The following is a 21,498-nucleotide window of genomic DNA, read 5'->3' as shown; positions in this document are numbered from 1 at the left end:
GTGTGTGTGACATTTGGCGGGTACGTGTCATTTGTTTGTGTGGTAGGTGTCTGACTTACCGTCTGCGCCGTCCGCGTCTGTTCCTGATCCGGTCATAGATGTACAGTACTGATATGACCTGCGTGATGGGATTCATGATGTGTTCGTCTCGTACACGCTGCTTGTTGCTCCGTCTCGTACCCGTTGCAAGCTGGTCCGTCTCGTAGCCCTGGATTGTGTTCTGGCGCGAATCGTACCTGATATGCTTCTTTTCCGGATGCTGTGACGTACTGTACGTGGCGACCTGTCCGGCGCGTATGATTTGCGCATCGTACTTGTCCAGCCGGAAGTAGTATCCACAGCAGTTTCCGGACGGACAGGTCGACTCGATTCGGCGTTCGGAGGTACGGCCCGGACGGAGAATGAAGCTTGAATCACAGCCTACGTGTCGGTCGGATTTTTGTTAGTTATGCGCATCTTACTTCATCGCCCGGAAGGACCGGCTTCGGGTACGAGTCGGTCGCAAGGTAAGGCTATGTACAGCTCTTGGAGAGCTGTCCGACCCGGATCGGAATCGACCCCTAAGTGGAATTGTGTCAGCCACTGCAAGGCACCATGGGGACACTGATAACCTGCCCAGCACCTCCGGTGCCCAACACCCTGACCCACCAGCCGCACCATCCACAGCTGGACAACCTGCTCCACAGGCCCCACCTGCCCCACCAGCTGCACCATCCACAGCTGGCCAACCTGCAGTAGCGGCCCTACCTGCCGCACCAGCCACACCATCCATAGCTGGCCAACCTGCTGCACCAGCCCCACCTGCCACACAAAGACAGCAATCAGCTCTAAGCAGGGAGAACAGGAGGATGATATTGGACCTCAATGTGAGGGTTGCTAATTTGGAGGAGCAAATGGAGCAGGTTCTCATATCTTGAGACATTAAGGAAGCCCTGGGACTCCCTTTCTGAATTTTTCTTTTGTGATTTTAGCCCTTGCACAGTCCCCCAATTCCCATGTGTTATATTGAATCTTTGTTACTCTGTTTTGAATTGTTGGGTGATGTAATAGTTACAGTAGGTTTAGCTTAGAGTTAGGAGTAGATAGTGTTTTCATGTAGTCTAGATTTATTATAGTTATTTAAGTTAAGTTTCCTTTTCGTTTTGGTGGGGGTTGGTGTTTTAGTACTTGCTTAGGATGTAAATAAAAAAAAAATGTTTTTATTGAAATAGGAAAAACAAAGAGAATTTATGAAGAATCCAATAAATTCTACAGTTGCACCCATGGTTTAAAGTGTGTTTGAATTGGGAGTACTCCACTAGTTTGGAGCAGAAGCTGTGCAAGGAGGGGATGTCTCCCCTGGGGGGATGCTATACAAGGTACAAACTTACGCTCAAGTACCAGAGAGCGATACCCGAATTGCACGCAAACAGAATACTCAGATGAATTTCACCTTATTCTTTTGAACAAAGGTGTGCATGTACCACCCTTGACTTCTTACAAAGTTATGTATGCCAGTTCACACTGTCCATATATGTACCATGTCATGAGTTCATGATTATGACATTAGCCATATGTGGCAACACTAAGGGGCATTTTGCAATCCCCTATCACTACTGGTCACTTTTCCTGAGGTTCCTCTGGCAATTGGGGCTTCACCTTTTTTTCAAAGAGGCATTAAGCCACTTAACGTGGCTTAACTACACCTTGTAAATAAGACCCCCTTTCATGCTACACTTATAATGAGAGGGGTGAGCAATTGGTGTTTTGGGTGGTCTTTCCACTGCAACACCCATTGGTTTTGCCACTGTCCCCTATTGAACAGGGTGGTGTAAATAGGAGTGCGAGCATGAAGTAAGACCAGGGAAAACCTGCTCTTAATATGGCAAAAACAGTTGAGATGCTTCATTTATCAGCGTTTCTGATGTTTCTATGTGTATTGCATTGTTCAGCAAACATGTAAACAGGAAAAATACCATGAATCATTGTTTATTTGCAGGGCAGGCCACCTTCCTTCACATAAACAGCAAAAATGCCCCTAAGTGACTCAGCCTCTCCTAGCCATCAAATGGGAATCTCTCACATCCTTAATATTTCATCAAGTACAGAGCAGGTGTTCTGCAGGGCGTGAGACATTGTATGTATTTTTTTCACACATGTGTATGTGTGCCTCTATGCATTGAAGACAAAGGACCAGGCAACCAACTTACTGCCACACAGTTATGTGACCATGGTGAGGAGTGGCTTATCCTGTACCTACTACACTTGCATCATTTATGCCTATCCACAACTGACTAATTATGCAAGCTGCTACGATGTTTTATGTATCATGCTGCACCAACTAATTTTATTTGGGTGATGGTGAGATTTCATGATGGAGGGTCCTTTGACAAGATTTTGACTAGACATGGTACGGCAAACACTTCATCTATGCGAACCAGCATATTTCCACATACAATGGACTGCCCCATACTAAGATTGAGGGTGTCCTCCCCTTGTGTTTTTCCCTGCAGTGGCAATGATGACAACTGGAAAGCTGTAAGACAGAAAAATTTGAGGCATGGTTCAGGGATGGCTGCATTGGTGCTCAGAAGACCTTTTTACAACAGCACAGGATTGTGCACATGGATGAGACATACTCCAGTGTGTTGTGTCTTTCTTTGCATTAGTGAAAGGATGCATGTTGAGACAAACCTATCTGTATGTATTTGCAACCAGCCACGTTTGACATTACCTAGGACCCCTGTACCACGTATGTACATAGGTGTCATTCACAACAATACGCAAGGCCAATACTACTATGTCATATTGCCAACAGAACATCATTTCTTGTGACATTCCGGTGGAATTTGCAATGCAGCACTTAGCCAGTTATGGTTGGATAATGCCACCTTGTGAGTGATGCCCCTTCCCACTCTTCACTTGCCATGAAAGGGATGTGTAATGCATGTTTCTATGAGCATTCCACGACACAGGCATTTAAAATTTTGAGTAACACATATCTACAAGGCTATGGCAGTACCAACAGCTAAGGACGGGTAGACACTAGGGCTCTATTTACAAGCCCCTTGTGCCGCTAGTATGTCACTTTTTTAACTATTGAAAAACATACACCAGCAGCGCAAGGGGCTTGTAATTTATGGCCCTGTTCTCGGGAGGGCACAATGTGGTAAACACAACACGTTTGCTCTTCGTTTTTGTGCTGCACACATGGATACAGCAAATCACCTGTAAGGATTGTTTATGTGCAGGAAGGTGTCCCTTCATGCACATCAACATTTGTAACTCCTGCACAGACACTCTAGCAACATGGGACAAGGGTGGCTGAGCTTCCGTAGGTCAATTTTGGAGACAACAGGACTGAGGAACATGCAAGGCTATGTTGGATTTTTGGTGCCTCCAGCACACCTCGGCATTTCTAATCTTTTGGAGCATTGTGCTGCCAATTTTGGGGCAACACTGTGCTCCACTAGATTATGGTATATATGCCCCATTGTTAGTACAGGAAAGTGCCATATCTTGACTAGAATGCACATGACTGATATTACACTGTATTTTAATTTAGGCTGACTGTGAGACTTGCACCACTGCCTGATGCAGACTTTTAGATATGAGACACATGACTGTTCACTTGTTATTGTTTGTACACATAAAGGGCTTAGTTACAAGGCCCTTGCGCCACCGGTTTGTCACTTTCAATAAGGGAAAAAGTGACATATCGGCAACGCAAAGTGCTTATGAATAAGCCCCAAAATATCTATGTAGCTGCCATTTTACCTGCACACAGTGTAGGTTAGCGCTGAGGCATAGGTGCCTACACAGTACAACATGACATACTTCCCCCCTTGTTGTTAATTACCCTGTTGTTGATGTAGTTGGTCATAGTCAGCACTGTTCCTTCAAGGCATCTAGCTCCTCAAGTGGCGCTGGACTCCCACCTCCGGTCTGCAGTGCTGCCTGTCGATTGCTGGCCAGTGTCTGCTCAGTCTTGCGCTTGGCATCATGCTAGCACTTTTTGCAGTCTATCTCTGTCCTTTTGACTTCTTCGACAGAGCTCACCTTGTTGACTATGGACTACTATTTAGCATTTTTGGTCCCCATTGACACCTTTGACCCCATTGACGAAGAGCTGGTGTTGATGCTCCGTCAACTGCGCAATCGGGATTTCATTCTCCTCCTGAATGAATCTGCATTTCCTTTTCCTCTTCCCCATGGACTCTGGCTGGTCATCCTGGCTGTTGGGGAGATTGGGGCGGGGGGTGGTTTGTTGTCCTGTCCTGAACTTGGTCCTGGCTGCTCCATTCTACATTCAGGTTTTTTTCCCCCTTAGCAGCCTATTTGTGTACCTATTTGCTACTAAACACTGTTAAGCGACGTTGGGTTAACTAGTGCAAACGTTCTTGCCGCAGTCACTTTTTCACGCTAATGTGGCTTTTTTTAACGTCTTGATGCTAGCGTTAGCTTAATTTTTTCCCGCCACTAGCTGATCCTAACGCAACGTATTGTAAATACGTCAGAAACATAGCATTAGGACTTGACTATAGGCAGGTGCAAAAAAATTGCCGCTGAGCACGGTGAAAACTGCTCAGCGACAATTCTTCTAAATATGCCCCAAAATGTTGCTGAAAGTTTTGATTAAAGAGAAGGTGGTAGAAATAAGCCTGTTCACATGGTCCTCAAAAGAGAGGCTCTCAAAACATTACTCTTGGATTACGCACACTTTTAGAGGGAGAAGGGTCAGGGCCGAATTCAGATGGCCAGCAGTCACTTGACCAGATTGAAGGGGAGTTGATGAATATTAAAATGTTATTTTTTCTGTATTATGGCACAACACATTGCTAGTCATCCAAGCCTCAATTGCTTTCACCCGTTAAGGGAATCAGCAGCTGGGTTTCTTTGGCACAGGAAAAAATTATAATACTGAAAGCTCTAATAAGGCAGGTCAAGGATGCTAACCAAAGTTAAAATAATATGGAACTCATGCAGAACCCCGAGGAGCTCCCCATATGATACTTATGCTGCTTATAAAAACAAATGCTAAAGCAAATTATCATTATCACTTCCGACAGTAATAAACAAACACAACACAAGATAAATCCCAACAATTTAGAAATAGGGTCAAATGCAATAATTCATTTAAGACCAAAATGACAAAAATCCAATCAGTAGATCTGGAGTTAGGAATTTTTAAAGTTTTCAGTATAAACTAGATCCTAAAAGATCAAAGCTCCAACCACGGAACTCTAGTTGTGTGAGATTGGGTGAAAGTCAAAAAATGCAATGGAGCGCAGGTTGGATACAAGAAGTGGATAGAGCCTGCTCAGCACTTACCTTTAGACTTAGAAGAATTTTCAAGAAAAATGTTCTGAGAATGTGAAGTTCAGTGGGGCAAGGATACAGGCATTGTCCGTGAAGGGAGTATCTTCATCTGGGAGCCACTGGACGGAGTCACTGTGAAGAGTTCTACATTCCCACTTAGTCCCTTTCTATGGAGGTCAAAAACCTCTAGTGTGATGAGGTAGGAGACTGTAGCCAAAGAAAGTTTCAGGAGGCTGGATACACCTTTGGCAAAGGATCACTGAACAGGATTTGCTGCTGCGGAGAAAAATGTAGAAGGAGCAGCCGTAAAGTCACACCGACGAGCGATACACCTTAGGCAGACAGACAAGCATGTTGGTCTCGGTCTTCCCTTTTTTAGCCAAAAAGGTTTCAAGTCCCAAGTTTTGGAGTTTGGCTCTCTGGGCAGCTTTCGTACCCACCCTAAGGGTCCAGGACTAGAGAGGCACCCCTTGGGGAGTTAGGACTCACTCAGGCTGGGATCAGGTACAGACTCAAGATGGTGGGAGCCTTTAATGTCCCTGTGGCTCTGAACAGTAGTCCACCAAACTAGCCCTTGGAGTCACCCTGGTAGTCCTGGGATCAGGTGAATAAGTAGGGCTCTAGCAGCATGGCAGACCTTTGAGGGTTCAAGGCAGGCTTCAAGCAGCAAAGTAGCCCTTCCAGGTGCAGCAAAGCAGTCTTGTGGAGTAGCCAGCAGACAACAGTATCAGGCAGTCTTCTGAGAGTCCTTCCACAGATCCAGAAGGCAAACTGGTTAGTGGGTCTAAGGGCCCTATGTTCATAACAAGTGACTTCTTTTAAGTAGAATACATTTCTAGAGGTTTCTCTTTGAAAGGCTTGGAATTTTCTGACGCCCCTGCCCTGTTTTCAAGCTGGACCATTGACAATTCAGTTGTGACAAGCCATTTGTTTGATGGTAGAGCACAGCCTATTCAGTTGCAAGTGGGGCTGTGCTCAGCTCCACCCCCATCCTGCCAGCAGATGTCCCATTCAGGAACACCTAATACCTCTAAAGTGTGACTGTCTAGGAAGAATTCACAAAGTCTAACTGCCAACTACACCCAGTCATGTGCCCTAGGGTAGGCTGTGGGCACCAAATAGCAAAGAGCAGGAAAAAATCTACTTTCTAAAAGTAGCATTTTCAAAATTGTAATTTAAAATCCGACTTTACCATTAAAGAGGATTTTTTACTACAATTTTGTAGATATCAAACGTGAACTGGCCACCTGGTCCCAATCAAAAGTTAGCACTTATTAAATGTAGTAAGGCAATACAATGTTATTATATGGGACAGATAAGCCTCACAGAAGTGAAATTGAATTTAGTAGTTTTTCACTACCAGGACATGAAAATCTTCAAAGTACACATCCAACCCTTTAATTACAATGAAGCCTGCCTTATGGTATACCTAGGACCTACCTTCGGAGTAACTTATATGTAATAAAATGGGAGTTTAAGGCTTGGCAAGGTGGTTGTATTCAATTCAGTTCAAAACCAAGTTTATTTAGACTCAAAAGTCCTCAAACACATAAAACAACATAAATACAATACATAGAAAAAATGAATTTCATACACTCAACCTCTTAAAATTCATGATTTAAAATACTATACCATATTTCAGGCCTAGTAGTTCACTTTACATAGCATAAGTCAAGCCTTCCCTTGCTAACTCTGGTTGGGTTTCATTTGATTCTATATAAACTCCCCCAGGCATTAGCAATTATTATATCAATTTACAAATCTAAATTAACATCCTTAAACCTTCATTAGGATCATGTGTCTTATATCCGCTGTGCGAGCAGGGGGGCATAGTAATACTAGAGCTCTTTCAAGATTTCTTTTGCTCTTTGCATAAACCTCCCCAGTGCACAGGCTGTATCGAAATTCTTCATCTCAGTTAAAAATTCTGCTGCCTGTGGCCTATTACTTATACTATACTTTTAAAAAATTGGGCATAAAATCTCCTTCTGTAACTCTAAAACCATTGAACAATCCAATAAAATATGTAAAATATCACATGTTGTCCCCAGGATACAGTTGCACTTCCCATTACTAAAAATCATTACTCTTTTTGTCTCATTATTATGATAGTAGGGGTTAACACCGATTCTCAGCCTTAAAACCTCACTCCTCAAGCGGTGACAGGGAAACCTGTCAATATAGGGAAACTGAGCAGCATTTTGCCACGACAAGGCCATAAAACATACAGATTTTTTCCCCATGAGGTACTCCTGGTCCTGGGCACATGATATTTCTTTTCCCAGGTACCTAGGTTCCCTCCTCTGAACTTCAATTTGTAGTGTCAAGGGACTAATCTTGAGACTCAACACTCTACCTGCTTTAATAATACAGTCTCTAACCCCTTTTGCCCATGATAGATCACTCTTCAAGATCTCGTTTCTACGCCATTGGGAAACTTTATTTACATCTTCGAGACCCAGACGCTGCCAAAATCTTACTAGGGCCATACAGGCTGTTATGCTCCATGAAGTAATGCCTGTTTCGAGCCTCACTGCCTGCACCATTGACGACTTTGGCAGCGAAAGAAAGTTTTTAAGAACTTTTCCGTCCTCAACATCCCAGCAGCGTCTACCACTCAGATACAATAACTCTGCCCCATATAGGAATTGGGGTTGGACCATGGCTACATAAGCCTTTAAAGCTGGCCTATCCGATTTTTCCCCATAAACTCTGTTGAATTTCTTTAGGCCACTAACCGTAGCAGATGTCCGTACTTTTAATGCTTCAAGGTGGGTGGCCCAGTTCAGATTTTACTGAAACTACATGCCTTGGTACCTGTATTCATCCACTATTTCTAATTTTGTGGATCCCAAAAACTAGTTAAACCTTGATTTCTTTCTTCCCTACTTTAGTATCTTAGTTTTATCCATGTTAACTACTAGTTTTTTAAGCATACAGTATTCGTTAAATGTATTCAACTTTCGTTGTAGCCCAATCTCAGTTTGGTCTATTATGACTAAATCATCCGCATATAAAAGGAATGCGATGTGTCTCCCATCGACCTTTGGGCTGGCCCCCCTTTCTTTGCTTAACACCGAAGGTAGGCCCGCAATAGATAGTGAAAAAAGAAGAGGGGCCAATACACACCCCTGTAGCAATTCATTGCCAATTTCAATCTTCTGAGATAGACCACCCTCTGTGTCCAGAATTATCTGCGCCCAATTGCGAGTGTGTAGTACTTGTAACAGACTAAGTAAATCTCTAGGGATATCGAAGCCGGTCAACGTCTCCCACAGTGTCCCACCGTCCACCAAATCAAATGCTGCGTGGAAGTCCACAAAGCAGCAAAACAAGCTTCCTCTCTGCTCAATAGACTTCCGCGCGATGGAACAGAGCGCAAAACAGTGGTCGACCATTGAGTGACCCTCTTTAAATCCCCCCTGTTCTGGAGGCACCACGTGTTTACTTTCTATCCACTCTTTCTGACTCTCCAGAATTATTTTGGCAAATACTTTTTCGCCTATATCTAAGAAACTAATTAGTCTATAATTTTTCGGGCATGTTACATCTCCTTTCTTATGGATGGGTCTTATAACAGCACCTCTCCAGTTTTCTTGAATTATGCCAGTGTTCAGTACCCCCTGAAACAGTTTTGAGAAGAAATCTGCCCACCACTCAGGACCTATTTTTTATAATCACTGCAGGGAGATTATCTGGGCCCACAGCTCGAGTCAGAGTTAAATTAGATATTATTTTTTTCACATTGCTAGACAAAAAATGTGCCTTAATTTCCTCTCTCGCTCCTGGCCACAAACTTGAGTATGAACCCTCTATATCTTTCCAGTTTCCATAAATTTCGCCCAGGTATGAAACCAAATCTGCTTTTGGTACCACACACGACATAGTGCCCAGGGATTTACCTGAGCTTTCTTGAACTAATTTCCAGAAGCATTTGATATCTTTGGATTCTTTCGCAGCTAGAAGTTTAACCCAGCAGCTGTCTTTAAAAGATCTTTATTTGTTTCTTACTAAGATTTTGTATATTCTCTTTTGCCTTTGGAGTTTTAGGGGCAGCTCAACATTATACTTAACCCTAAGTCTTCTTTCACATTGTCTGATGCTCGCTTTGGCTTTACGACACTTCTCATCAAACCCGTTCTTCATGTTTCTTTGAGGACGGCCTTTCTTCCCACACCCTGACTTACAACCTTTAATCTTTACTCGTAAACAATTTACTAATTTACTAATAGAATTTTCAAACCAGGTGATATCATAAACTGGCGGGATATTCTCCACCGGGAGCATCTGCTGGACTACTAATAATTTTTCAATGCTTTCCTCCGATAAACGAATTGTGGGGTGCCTAGGGTAATTTACCTGAACCTGTAACACAGTATCTCTATATTTCCCAACAGACCCAACAATTTCTATTTTCAGCGGATAGTCATCGCTTCCTTCCGCACTTACCACTTCAAAGTGCTTGACTAGGTCAAAATTCCAGGCATGTAAATACACATAATCAATTGGGCATGGTTGGTGGCCTAGCTTAAAAGTGCGCTTTGCTGGTCTATCTGCGTCCAAGCTTCCATTCGCGCAGACCAAACCCATGGCACGCAGCAGTTGTCCAAAGGCCAAGTCTTTTGCCGACATAGCCCCGCTCTGGAATATGGTATCATTTATTTTATATGAGGCTAGCAGTTCCTTGCACCATGCGTCGGACCTGTAAGGATTTAACTTGTGGTTAAAGTCCCTCAACACCAACAAAACATCGTTCTAAAACTTATCGGGACAGATGACAGATCCTCTTTTAGTTTTTCCATTTGATCCTTATAATCATGGTCACACCCCCTCTTGATGTAAACATTTAGTAGAATTATACCTTCATAATGAGGGATGGGGTTCAGTAACTGCACTCTACATCTTATTACCCACTTACATTTTACATCCAAGTCACCTTCCTAGCAATCTTAGTTGAGACGATCGTCAATTGTCCTCCTGAGGGTCTACCCTAGCGTTTTCTACTCGCCGCTTTCATTTGTCAGAAAAACCCCTCAATTACTAGGGTTTCGTCGCACAGTCAGGTCTCCTGCAAACATACAATATCATTACTGTCAATAACCTCTTTAAAACTCTTCTGGTACACCAAACTATTATAGCCATTAACTTTCCAGGATAGTATAGTGAGGCTGTGCGATGACCCAAGAACCTAGTCTATCTCACTTAGGGACCCATCTCCCTCACAAGCTGGTGAAGCTAGGGCTCTAAATCTATTCCCGGCTAGTACACCTTCATCAATTCTCTCTCTTTCCCTGCGTCTTATTGTGAATTTGAGGTCCTCTTTTTTATCCCAGCAGGCCTCGATCATCCTAACTTGTCTATGGTCCAGCCCTGCATGGTTTCTCAGGTATGGATTCTCATACTTATTATTATGATCTTGAACTAGCCTAATTCCTTCCTTAAATAACTCATGCTCCGCTTTTATTATTGCTGTCTTAACTAACGCAGAATGCAGTAAAACCTTGGTTGCTTCCGTCCCCTTGCATTTGCGACAAAGCCTACCTCTGTAAGCTCCTCTGAACCAATATCCCGTAGGCTAACGCATTTAGATAGAGAGAAGAGCAATTGTGAACGATTTAATGGATTTAGTTTCCTCACTCTTTTTCCTCCTTTACCCTGCTCAACTGCCTCCATGTAGACCCACAGGTTCTGTCTACCTTTTAACTCCGGCTCTTGGAACCCCCCCCTACAGTTGTAATCTCCTCTACCTTGAAAATCAAATTCAATGTCATCCTCTATAGAGGGTCTATTGATACTAATGCCTTCTTGGGTTCGCATCCCCCCTCTTCTCTTAATGGAGACACCTTCTTTCCCTTTTTACTTTTCTTCCCAAATTTTCTTAGAGTTGGATTCCGTCCTCATTGAAGTTCCTGAACCTTTTTCCCTCCCTTCACCATATTCTAACATACAGGTTGTTGTTCTCTTCCCTAAGTCCTTTTTCTTTGTTGGGGGCTGGCCTCTCGTTCTTTCTAGCTTTCTTTTGCACTTCTTCACTTCCTTCATTGCCTAACTCTTGCAGTGGTGGGGTTTTACCCTTTCTAGCTTTATTCTTCCACCACCTTGGGCGAGGGATACGCTGCTTCAAACTCCTCTTTTCCCCCCGTTTTTTTATAATCATGGGTATCCGCGAAATAAACACACTGGGCTCTTCGCTCTGCGATGGGGCTTCAGTTGTCTCGACTCCCTTTCTAATCCTAGCCTCCTCTTCGAGGTCCCCATCGACTGGTCTCACTAAAGAGGGCATAAGATCTTTAATTTGTTTCAATTCCCCAATCATGATGTTAAACAGGTCCCTTTGAGATTTTAGGACTTCATTATTCATTACAGAAACCTCAAGTAACCCTTTCAAGATCTTTTGCAGAATTAACTATGTATCCAGCATTGAGGAACTAGAGGTTCCGCTTACTTCCAGATTAAAAAGAGATGGTCCCGAGATATATTTTGCTTTGTCCTGGGACGATTCTACGCCCTCCTTCTCAACCGGGTTACCACTAACTCCCTTGTCATACAGTCCCTCGTCCACCAATTCCCGCTCGTCATCCTCATCTTCGGACTCTTGAGTTCTCGGGGAGGAAGAAGAAAGTCTTGGTGATGTGGACAGTTTTGGTTCTAGAAATAAACCAGATAAACTGAGACGGGTTTGGTTGGAGTAGACTAGCTCCGGGGATGCCAGGGTTGCCATAGTCATTGGGGCTACCTGAGTCTCTCCCACAGATGGTTCTGTGACTATCAGTCCTTTCCCTTTAAAGTGTTTCCCTACGAAATCTTTGATTGAACTGATTGATTTTGTCACAGAGGATACTCCTTTTAACCCGCTCTGCCTGCCTTGCTGCAGGGTTGAGTCCGATGGGTGAGTTTCACTCTGAGTTTCGCTCTGTGATGATTTTCTACGTCCAGAGGTAACGTCTTGGATGCCTTTCACGTTTGGGATTGTGCCCATACCCTCTTCTCCCAAATCACTATATGCAAGTTTTTTTAGGGTCTTTTGGCCTTTCCGGATTCTTGGTTTGCCAGGAGCCATCCCTTTTGGGTCCCTTAACCTTAATAGGGAACCACTCCCTTCTTTAGGAGCTGCAAATCAACTTATAACGACTTATAACAGTCCCTTTTTGTTAAGTAGCTTTTTCAGTGCTTATGGACCAGGCTGCTGCGCCCCCTTGCCCTGCACTTACCTCTAATCCACCGGTGGTACACGTGCAACTCTGCTACAGCCTGCTCCTCTTCAGTCAGCGCTCCAAGCGTTGTTCATCACCATGTCCAGCTCTGCACACCAACCCCCGTTTTCCCGGGGCACATGGACGCCTAGCACATATATTTCCTAATGCGCCTTCTCCCCGTGTTTTAAGCGGCAACTTCACCGCAATTTACTCCCTCGTCTCAGGCCCCCATCCGCGGCCGCTACAGCTCCCGCTGATAGCTGATGAGCCCACCGAAACACGTGGTCACGTGGTGGCGTGGTGGGGGTGCCTGATCAGCGATGCGATGCGTTCGCCCGTCCGTACATAGTGCAGGGAGTAGAGTGTAGAGACACGTATCCAAAGTCCATTCGTGAACTCAGCCTTATGACCGTCGCAAGATGCCGATCTTTTGAGTGGTGTCATGTGGCTGTACTGACAGAATGTCTTCCTCCCCTGAAGAAAAGGATGAAAGGCATTCCATCCTCATTACCAGTTTGAGACCACACATGGATGTGGTTAAAACAGATTTATTAAGAGAAAAGTCCATACGACTGACCCCAGGCAGGCAGGAACCCAACTGGTCTGTCCTGAAATTATACATCTCCATGGAGACATATAGAACACTCCCGCATCATCTCCCAGCCACAGAATACAACAGTACAGCACACTACAAGAGACTTATAAGTAAATTAAATGAGCCCATCAGGTATAAGCCAATTTTACCATGTTTTAAGGAGATTGCACTAGCACTTTAGTATGGTCAGCAGTGGTAAAATGCACAAAGTCCTTAGGCTAAAAAAACATGAATTTCAGCAAAAAAATGAAGAGCAAAGCAAAAGGTTCGGGGGTGACCCTGTGGAGAGGGCCAAGTCCAACATGACCTCCTTCCAGCCTAAAGCCAGTGGGGACTAATCAATACCTTCATGGGCTTCCATGTTTAAGGAATAGAACATGGACAATGGCCCTCTACTGCACAGGCACTTGTCAGTTCTACGCCCTTTTGAATACAGCTGGATCCCTCTACCTACACTCTCCTGAGTCACAGAACTGACTCATGGAGAACCCTTCTCCTCACCTGTGGACCCCATCTGTGCATAACCTCACTATAACTTGCCCACAGGTGCTTCACAGGAGGCAGACAGTACCACCATGGCCAACAAGGTGATGTGGCCCATTCCACCTGTTAGATCAGAATTCTGTCCCCAACCCAAGAAATATCCTGTGCATATGGATAGCAACCAACAAAGGCCACTGACAGCTGTCAGTGTTCATAGCCAGGCCCAAGGCCATCCAGGGATCTCTGACCTCTGTGGTTTCTCAGAGAGGGGGGGGGCAACAGTCCCAGGTGTTAGGCACCCTTTTCCCACTCTCCTTCCCACTAGTCCAGGGCGGGGTAGCCTGAGGCTGGTCACTCAGCCCAGGATATTTACCCTGAGGCTGAGCAGGGGTCAGGGGTAAGTGCTTCCAATCACCTGCCCCTCCATCTGCGCCTCTGTGGACTCCATTTGGGAGTGGTACATCCGCATTCTGAGTTTTCAGGGCACTCTGGGCAGCCACCCTTTCTAGTTCTCAGGATACCGGGGGCAACTAATTTCCCAGAAAGCAGCCTATGGGCATCTGGAGACTAACTATGACCCTTCTCTGGGTTACCTCCCCACCCCACTCCTGTCCCTGGGCCTAAGTTATCCTGCACACCTGACCAGCTTCGGGGAAAACAGCCTTTCTACTACCATGGTCTGGAGTCCCTCATAGCAGTGACAGAGACTCCATTCACCTTGATCGGTTGGAAATAAGGACACCCATCCTTAAGGATTACAAGTCTACTCTCTGAGTCTATCTTCCAATTAAGTGAGACTAGGGCATGTTCTACCACCTACCCATTGGGACTACCTCCCCCTAAGGTCACTCCTATAGAGGACCACCAGTAGGGAGGTTATTGGTACAGACCAGGTCCCCTTGATTGTGACTTCAACTTAGAGCAATCAAAGCACCAGAGTTTGAAATAGGGAGAGCCCTGGCCCTCCGCCTACCATATCCCCACCTTGTTAGAAGGGGCATGAGAGCCCTTTACCCCACACTATACTGGGCCCTGTCTGGGTCACCGTGTAATCCCCCTTTCTCTGTTGGATTGACCCTAAAACACCCTCCGTAGGATTACTCCCAGGTACCATCCCAGGCACTTTGGTTCTAACCCATATGTCTGTGTCCTTTGAAAGCTCCCTGGGGTCAGTAAGTTTGCAGTCGACCAGGTGTTGATGTAGCTCTGGAAAACAATGTGCTCTCTTGTAAATATAGTATACAGCCCCTCATAAGTGTTTATCTCACTACCCATCACCTTATCATTCTACACCTTCTCCCTTAGACTGGTCTGGGAGTTTGTGACTGTCCCTGTACCTCTGACAGTTCCTCTGAGGGTCAGACAAAACTTAGCAACAACTATGGATTTTATCTGATATACTTTTTCTGGTTGCTCTCCTCAAGTGTGAGAAGTATGTTCCTCCCCACTGTAGGCATTTGCTTCCATAAGCACCCCCCCCCCCAGTACTCCTCTGGGACATTGTGTACCATCAAAGCTACCTCATATGCAGAAAACCATTTACCTATGTCATCTCACACCACTTAATTGGGCACCAGTGCTTGGGGTATGTGGACCCTCTGCTCTCCAGTAGACACTGAGGTAATGCTTCTACCATTTCTGATAGACTCTGAGGCTTCTTTTAGTATTAGGTCCAGTTCCTTCAGACTCAGTTCATAAGCCCACAATAGTAATTTTCCTCCAGAGCTAATTATTTCCCTTGCAGGGCTAGGGCTTTCTCGGCTTCCGCCCTTGCTGCTTGTGCCGCCAGTTCCAGCTAGGCCAAGTACGTCTGCAGAGGTTGGAAACACACATGGCTTTGTGTGCCCTTCCCAGTCGGGGACCTCACTCCTGTGGTCTCCCACTCTCCTCTGGTTCTGGGAAAAAGAAGGTCCTCTCTCTCCAGCTCTGAAGCTGTTGCAAAGTAGTCCTCCTGAGCATCTATTTCCCCCTTGTCCCCTACATCCTCCTCATTATCACCCTCCTGTGCTGCAGCTGGCATTCTGCGTACCTCCTCTAAGGCTCTACAGGCTATATGATACTCAAACTATCGAGTGCCCTTAGGTGGTCTTAGTCCCCTCTCCCTTTACAACTTTCTCAATTCAGCCATGCTGTAGCTTTAAATGGTGTTGATATCCAACTCCAGCTTGGCAGGCAAGTGTCACTGGCACACAAAATGTGAATCAGGAGACAAATTTGGAAAAAGGAAAAAATGATGGCCAATCAAGGGCATCTAAGAAAGGGTCCACTCTGATGTCAAATCATTTTTCTGGACTTTTTATGTAACACAAATCACTGTATGATACTACACAAACCGTGATCCACACCGCTGAACACCAAAGTGAGAAACTGGGTTGTTGGTTATGAGGAAGCTGTGGGACTTGCAATGCGTAGTCCAGTGTCATCATCGAGGATGCTGTCAAGGAGGGGCCTGCGATGCAAAGGCCTGTTTCGAGGATGTGTTGCGCAGCAATGGTTCCTGGAAGGCTGTGAGCAGCAATGAGATGTCCTGCGCTGGAGATGCATGACGCAGTAGTCCCTATGCGGAGTTTGGTGAGGCGATGCGTCATGTATCATCTCCGGCGCAGAGGTTTTGGGAAGCAATGCGTTATGATGAGCCAGTTCTGCTAGGACCACAGTTGGGCTGACAGAGCACCTTTGGACCCACTTCCAAGGGTCCAGGACTGGGGTGGCACCACTTGGGAGGGCAGGACTTACAGCTGGCAGAGTCCAGGTGCTTGGTTCAAGGTGGAGAAAGCCTATTCTGTCCTTAAGTCTTATTATCAGGAGGCCAGCCAACTAGCCCTTGGAGTCACTTTAGTGGTCCTGGGTTCAAGATTCAGGTTCAGCCCTTCCCACTCAGGCAGGAGGTTTGCAGGGCAGCACAGTAGGGTAGCAGATCGTCAGTCCTTCTTGCAGCAAAGCAGCACAGCAGTCTTTCTTCCGAGTCTTCCACATGTCCAGATGTGTACTAAAGAGTTGTTGCCTGAGGTCCAATATTTATACCTGGCACTCACTTTGAAGTAGGAGATGTTTCTAGATGCTTCCACTCACTTGAGGTGTCAGGCATCCCCTTCCTCCCTGCCCTGGCCCCAGCTTACCTGGGTACACAAAACTAGTAACAAACCCTTTGTGAGACAGCTCAGGAGAAAACCCAATGTTATCCTATAGGAGAGGGAAGCCTTGCAGTAGTGAAAAACGAATTTAGGAGTTTTTCACTACCAGGACATGTAAAACCTAAAAGTACATGTACACATGTTAAAATATACTGCACCCTACACTCTGGGCTGTTCAGGGCCTACCCTAGGGGTGACTTATATGTATTAAAAGGGAAGGTATGAGCCTGGCAAAACGTTTATTTTGCCAGGTCAAAATGGCAGTTTAAAACTGCACACACAGGCTACACTGTGATGCCTGAAGCATGTCGTACATGGCTACTTAAGTGGGGAGCACAATTAGTGTTGAAGGCACACTAGTAGCATTTAATTTACAGGCCCAGGGTACATGGGGTACCACTTTACTAGGGACTTACAAGTAAATTAAATGTGCCATTTGCGTATAACACAATTCTACCATGTTTAGAGGAGAGAGCATAAGCACTTTAGCGTGGGTGAGCAGTGGTTAAGTACACAGAGTCCGAAGGCCAACAAAACAGGGATCTGCAAAAATAGGAGGGGTAAAGGCAAAAAGTTTGGGGGAAGACCACCCTTAGTCTGACAGTGAGCCTGTCCGCAAGATAAGCAGGGTTGGCAGTTATGATGGCTTTGCAAACGATGGCCTGGTTATGAAAATTAGAGTGGCCGGAAATGGGAGTCAAATGAGTTCCATCTGCCTGTTGGTGATGTGACCATATATTTTTCAGGCTCTGGATAAGACAAGCTGCAGTGTGTAGGCTAGGTGCTAGGCTGGAGTATGGGAGGCCATGGGGTAGGGCATCTGGATGGTGGGCATAGCACCATCCAGATGCAAGAGGACGAGGGCTTGAACAGCAGCTCTGAAGTTTGTTTCTGGAAGAAATGTGTTGACTTTAAAAAAAAGAGAGCTGGTACTAGGCTCTCTTTTTTTGTCTATGTGTTCCTTGAATGTTAGGTTGGTGTCCAGTGTTAATCCAAGTAGCTTGGCATTTGAAGAAATTTGGGATTTGAAGCCATCAAACTTCAAGTAATTCAGCCAAGTTTGTATTGTACCTTGTTTGTTGATATTGGCAAATAACAAGAATTTTGTCTTGTTTGGGTTGACCTTTAGATAGGTTCTGGATATCCAGCTCCGAATGATGTGCAAGTAGTGGTTGATGCGTTGGATGTCTGAAGTAGAGGAGACTTTCAAGTAGAGCTGGATGTTACCAGCATATTGGTCAATCTTGACGCTGTTATTTGTGAGTAGAGGACCAAGCCGGTCCATGTAAAGTTTGAAAACGACAGGAGACCGAATGGATCCCTGGGGGACTCCACGGGTTGTAGGGATGTTTTTTGATTTAGAAGTATCTATGTGAGCAAACTTGTGTCAGTTGGAATGGAATGAGGAAACGAGTATCGGACATTACCTTTGAATTTCATTACAGATACCAGGGTGCATTTGAGGGTAGGGTGTTTGATTGTGTCAAAGGCAACTGAGAGGTTCAGCAATAACAGGAGGCAGGGGGCATCACCATCTGTGGTCAAGAGGGCATTGTCTACAACGTAGAAGGTAGGGATAATTGTGATGCAGGGTGATCTGAAGGCTCACTGGTAGCCGTGCAGGTGATGGTTATGATTGATGTGATCTTGAAGTTGAACATAGACTGCTTTTTCAATAACATTGCTGATAAATGCTGGGTAATTGAGGCATAGGTAGTTGGAGGAGTCATAAGGGTCTAGTGTACTTTTCTTTTGCAGTAGGAGGATTGTGCCTGTCTTGAGAGCTTCTGGGAAGACACCTTGAGGAAGGGAGGCATTGACAATGGTAAGCAGGAGTAAGAGAGTATCCCCAGAGAGAACTTTGATGAAGGATGTTGATTTTTCCATATACACTAATTAGAGCTAGAGTAGACCATTATATCCACATCTTGCCCAACTCACGTTTTTAACCATAACAAAGGAACCCAGTGATTAAATGACCCTTGGACTCCTTTAGTTATTTTTATTGCACATTCCTTCTCCAACTACTCACATTTAGCCACCCACCACATCTCACTCTTCACATCAGCAAAAAGAAAAGAACTCTGGCAAAGAGCCCCCTTGTGGGGCCATTGGGCATTGTAGTGCCAGTCCAGCGAGGAGCTGCCTGATGATTAGAAACATGACACCCTCTGGGTTGTGTGAGGGCCCTTGCTCCTAAAAGGATCACTCCACAAAACCTGACCTCCTGGTAGACCTAGACTCCCATAGAGGAACTGCATACTTCTTGTCCTATAAGGATGTGGGTAAAACATCATCTTCATAAGAAGTGGCTTTCAAGGAGTTGAGTATGTCAGCAAGATCTGGGAGGAATAGTGCCTTGAAGGTTGACCACCGCAGGACTCTATGCAATGGGTGGATGTACGAAATGAAGTAGGCTTGTTATACTTGATGTGATGCTGAATCTTCTGTATTTTTTCACTGAAGAAGAGGCTGATGGCATTGCACTTTTTCTGTAGAGTGAAGAGTCAGTGAGTCTAGCAGGAGATGGATGGGGTGCCTGATTGTCTTGAACAGTGGTCAGCTTCAGTCAGTGTGTGCTAAATCAGGGGAAAGGAGGAGGAGTAGAACCCAAAAACCGAACCTATTAATTTCTGGCAGGTTTGTTGGTTCCTAATGCAGATTCTTTTCCAGCTAAGTTACAAGAGGGGTCTATTTTCTCCAGCCCACCGCCTAGTGGCCAAGAGAAATCTAACAGATTTGACAAATTTTGTTCGGCAACACAACACCCTGATTTTATTTGCTGAATATCAGTGCACTGCTGATTGGCTAAGTAGGGGTAGTTAGGAAAAGTAAAAAAAATTATGGGACATTTCCTTTAGTTAGTGTCAAGTGTGAGTGAAGCCCATAGTTAGAGGCCGTAACAGAAATTTATTTAGGACAAAAAAGTTAACTTATAAATAATATATAATATATGACATCTAGATTTTATTCACCTTATAGTAATATCCAGTGGCCATGTGGCTACATTCCTCTGCCTGAATGAAGAAAAAGAATGAAAGGAGCCACCTTCAATATTGGAGCGGGATTTGTAAACCTGAACATGGCACCTTAGAAACACAGAGTTGCCGAAAAAAGTGTCTAGTTCCATCTTCACCAAGAAGAGTACCAGTGTAGCACAGTTAGCTACTAGGAAACAGCAACAAAGGAGTATCAAGACAATCCTATGCATTTTGTAGCAGAAGAGCACCTTTATTCTACTGAAAGTTCTAAACTAGCCTCACTATAGCACCAGATAGCTAACCATATATTAAGCATTTTCTCTCATTAAGACCAAAACAAGTATTTTCCAACTGTAACAATGAAATGTGATTGTTCACTTGATCAACACAACGCTATGTCTTCCCTGATTGTGCATGTGTGTGGTATCCCTTTTTAACGAAGGAGTTAGCCTTAGTTCTCCTTAGTACTTATGGAATAGCAATACATGGAAGGAATAGACAAAGGTAAGAACATAATGCTTCTGGGGCACATCGTCACATAAACTTGTATCTGAGGAAGAAAGAATTTGCTTCAAGTTTGAAAATTTGAAGTACATAGAAAGAGAGCTTAATCACAGAGGGTGCACTGCGTCAAGAAAGTGTCTGTATCTTGAACCTCAAGATAATTCAACATATTACTGGCATACATCATAGAAAGGGTTTATCTTCAAAGGCATTCATAGAAGCTAAACTGAACAATTTCAAAGTCTTTTTACTATTTTATCTCAGGCTGCATCCAGATATGCTGAAGCTCAATACATAGAAACATTATCCTCACATAGTCAACCAAGGAAGATTCATATCACTATCTCCGAACTATGGTTCTTTGAGTCTACAAACATATAGGAATCCATGCTCATTTCTCTACCTCACGTCTCCCACTGTAATTAACTGTTATTTAACCTTCTCTCCTTCATGAATCGCTTCTCATCTACTTCACCTCTCTCATTCTCATCTCTCTCTTTACTTCATCTTTCTATGTCTCTTGCCACCTATCTCTACCTCACCTCTAACTCTCTCTCAGCTCTCTCCCTGCCTAACAATTCTGTACCCACTTATGTTGCTACTGCATACCTCTCTGGCAACCCCATTTCTCTCTACCCCACCTCTCTCTCTTTCTCATGACATATCCTTTTAATTTAGCTCATCATCAGTTCGCTATCTCACCTCTACAACCCCACACATTTTACATCTTTAACGTACTCCTTCCTTCCACTCTTTCTCTACTTCTTTTTTCTCTAATACTACAATATCTTTCTCAGTCTAACCTCTCTTTCTATACCTCATCTCTGTCTCTTTAATTCTCATACTGTCCACTACTGCACATCCTCCGTTTTATCTATTAACCTGTTCTACTTTCCTTTGTACCTCAATACTCTCTTTACCTGAACTGTACTTCCACACTTTCGCTCATTTTGTCCCTCCCCCTGTCTTTATCCTATTGCTCTTGCTCGACCTTTGTCTTGCTTGCACCTATCAGATAATACAGAATCTTCCACACGGTAGCCCAAACCCACAAGCGAAGCAGGAGACATAAACACAGCACCTTTAGAAAAGGGTTTTATTTTACAAAATGCAAGGACTCTCTCTCTTTTAGAATAAGGCTTGGGGTTTTATTTTACACAATGCTCTCTAACAGTAAGGCTTTCCCAGATGCCAAATGCACAAGATTCAAATACACAAAGAGATGTATATGTTTATATGCAAGCAATAATATAAATGCATGAATAATACTGATTAATAAACAAGCAGCAAATAATATGAGATAAGAC

This window comes from Triturus cristatus, chromosome 10, assembly GCF_964204655.1.
Source record: "Triturus cristatus chromosome 10, aTriCri1.1, whole genome shotgun sequence".
NCBI classification, from domain to species: Eukaryota; Metazoa; Chordata; class Amphibia; order Caudata; family Salamandridae; genus Triturus; species Triturus cristatus.
This window is presented reverse-complemented; position numbering follows the sequence as displayed.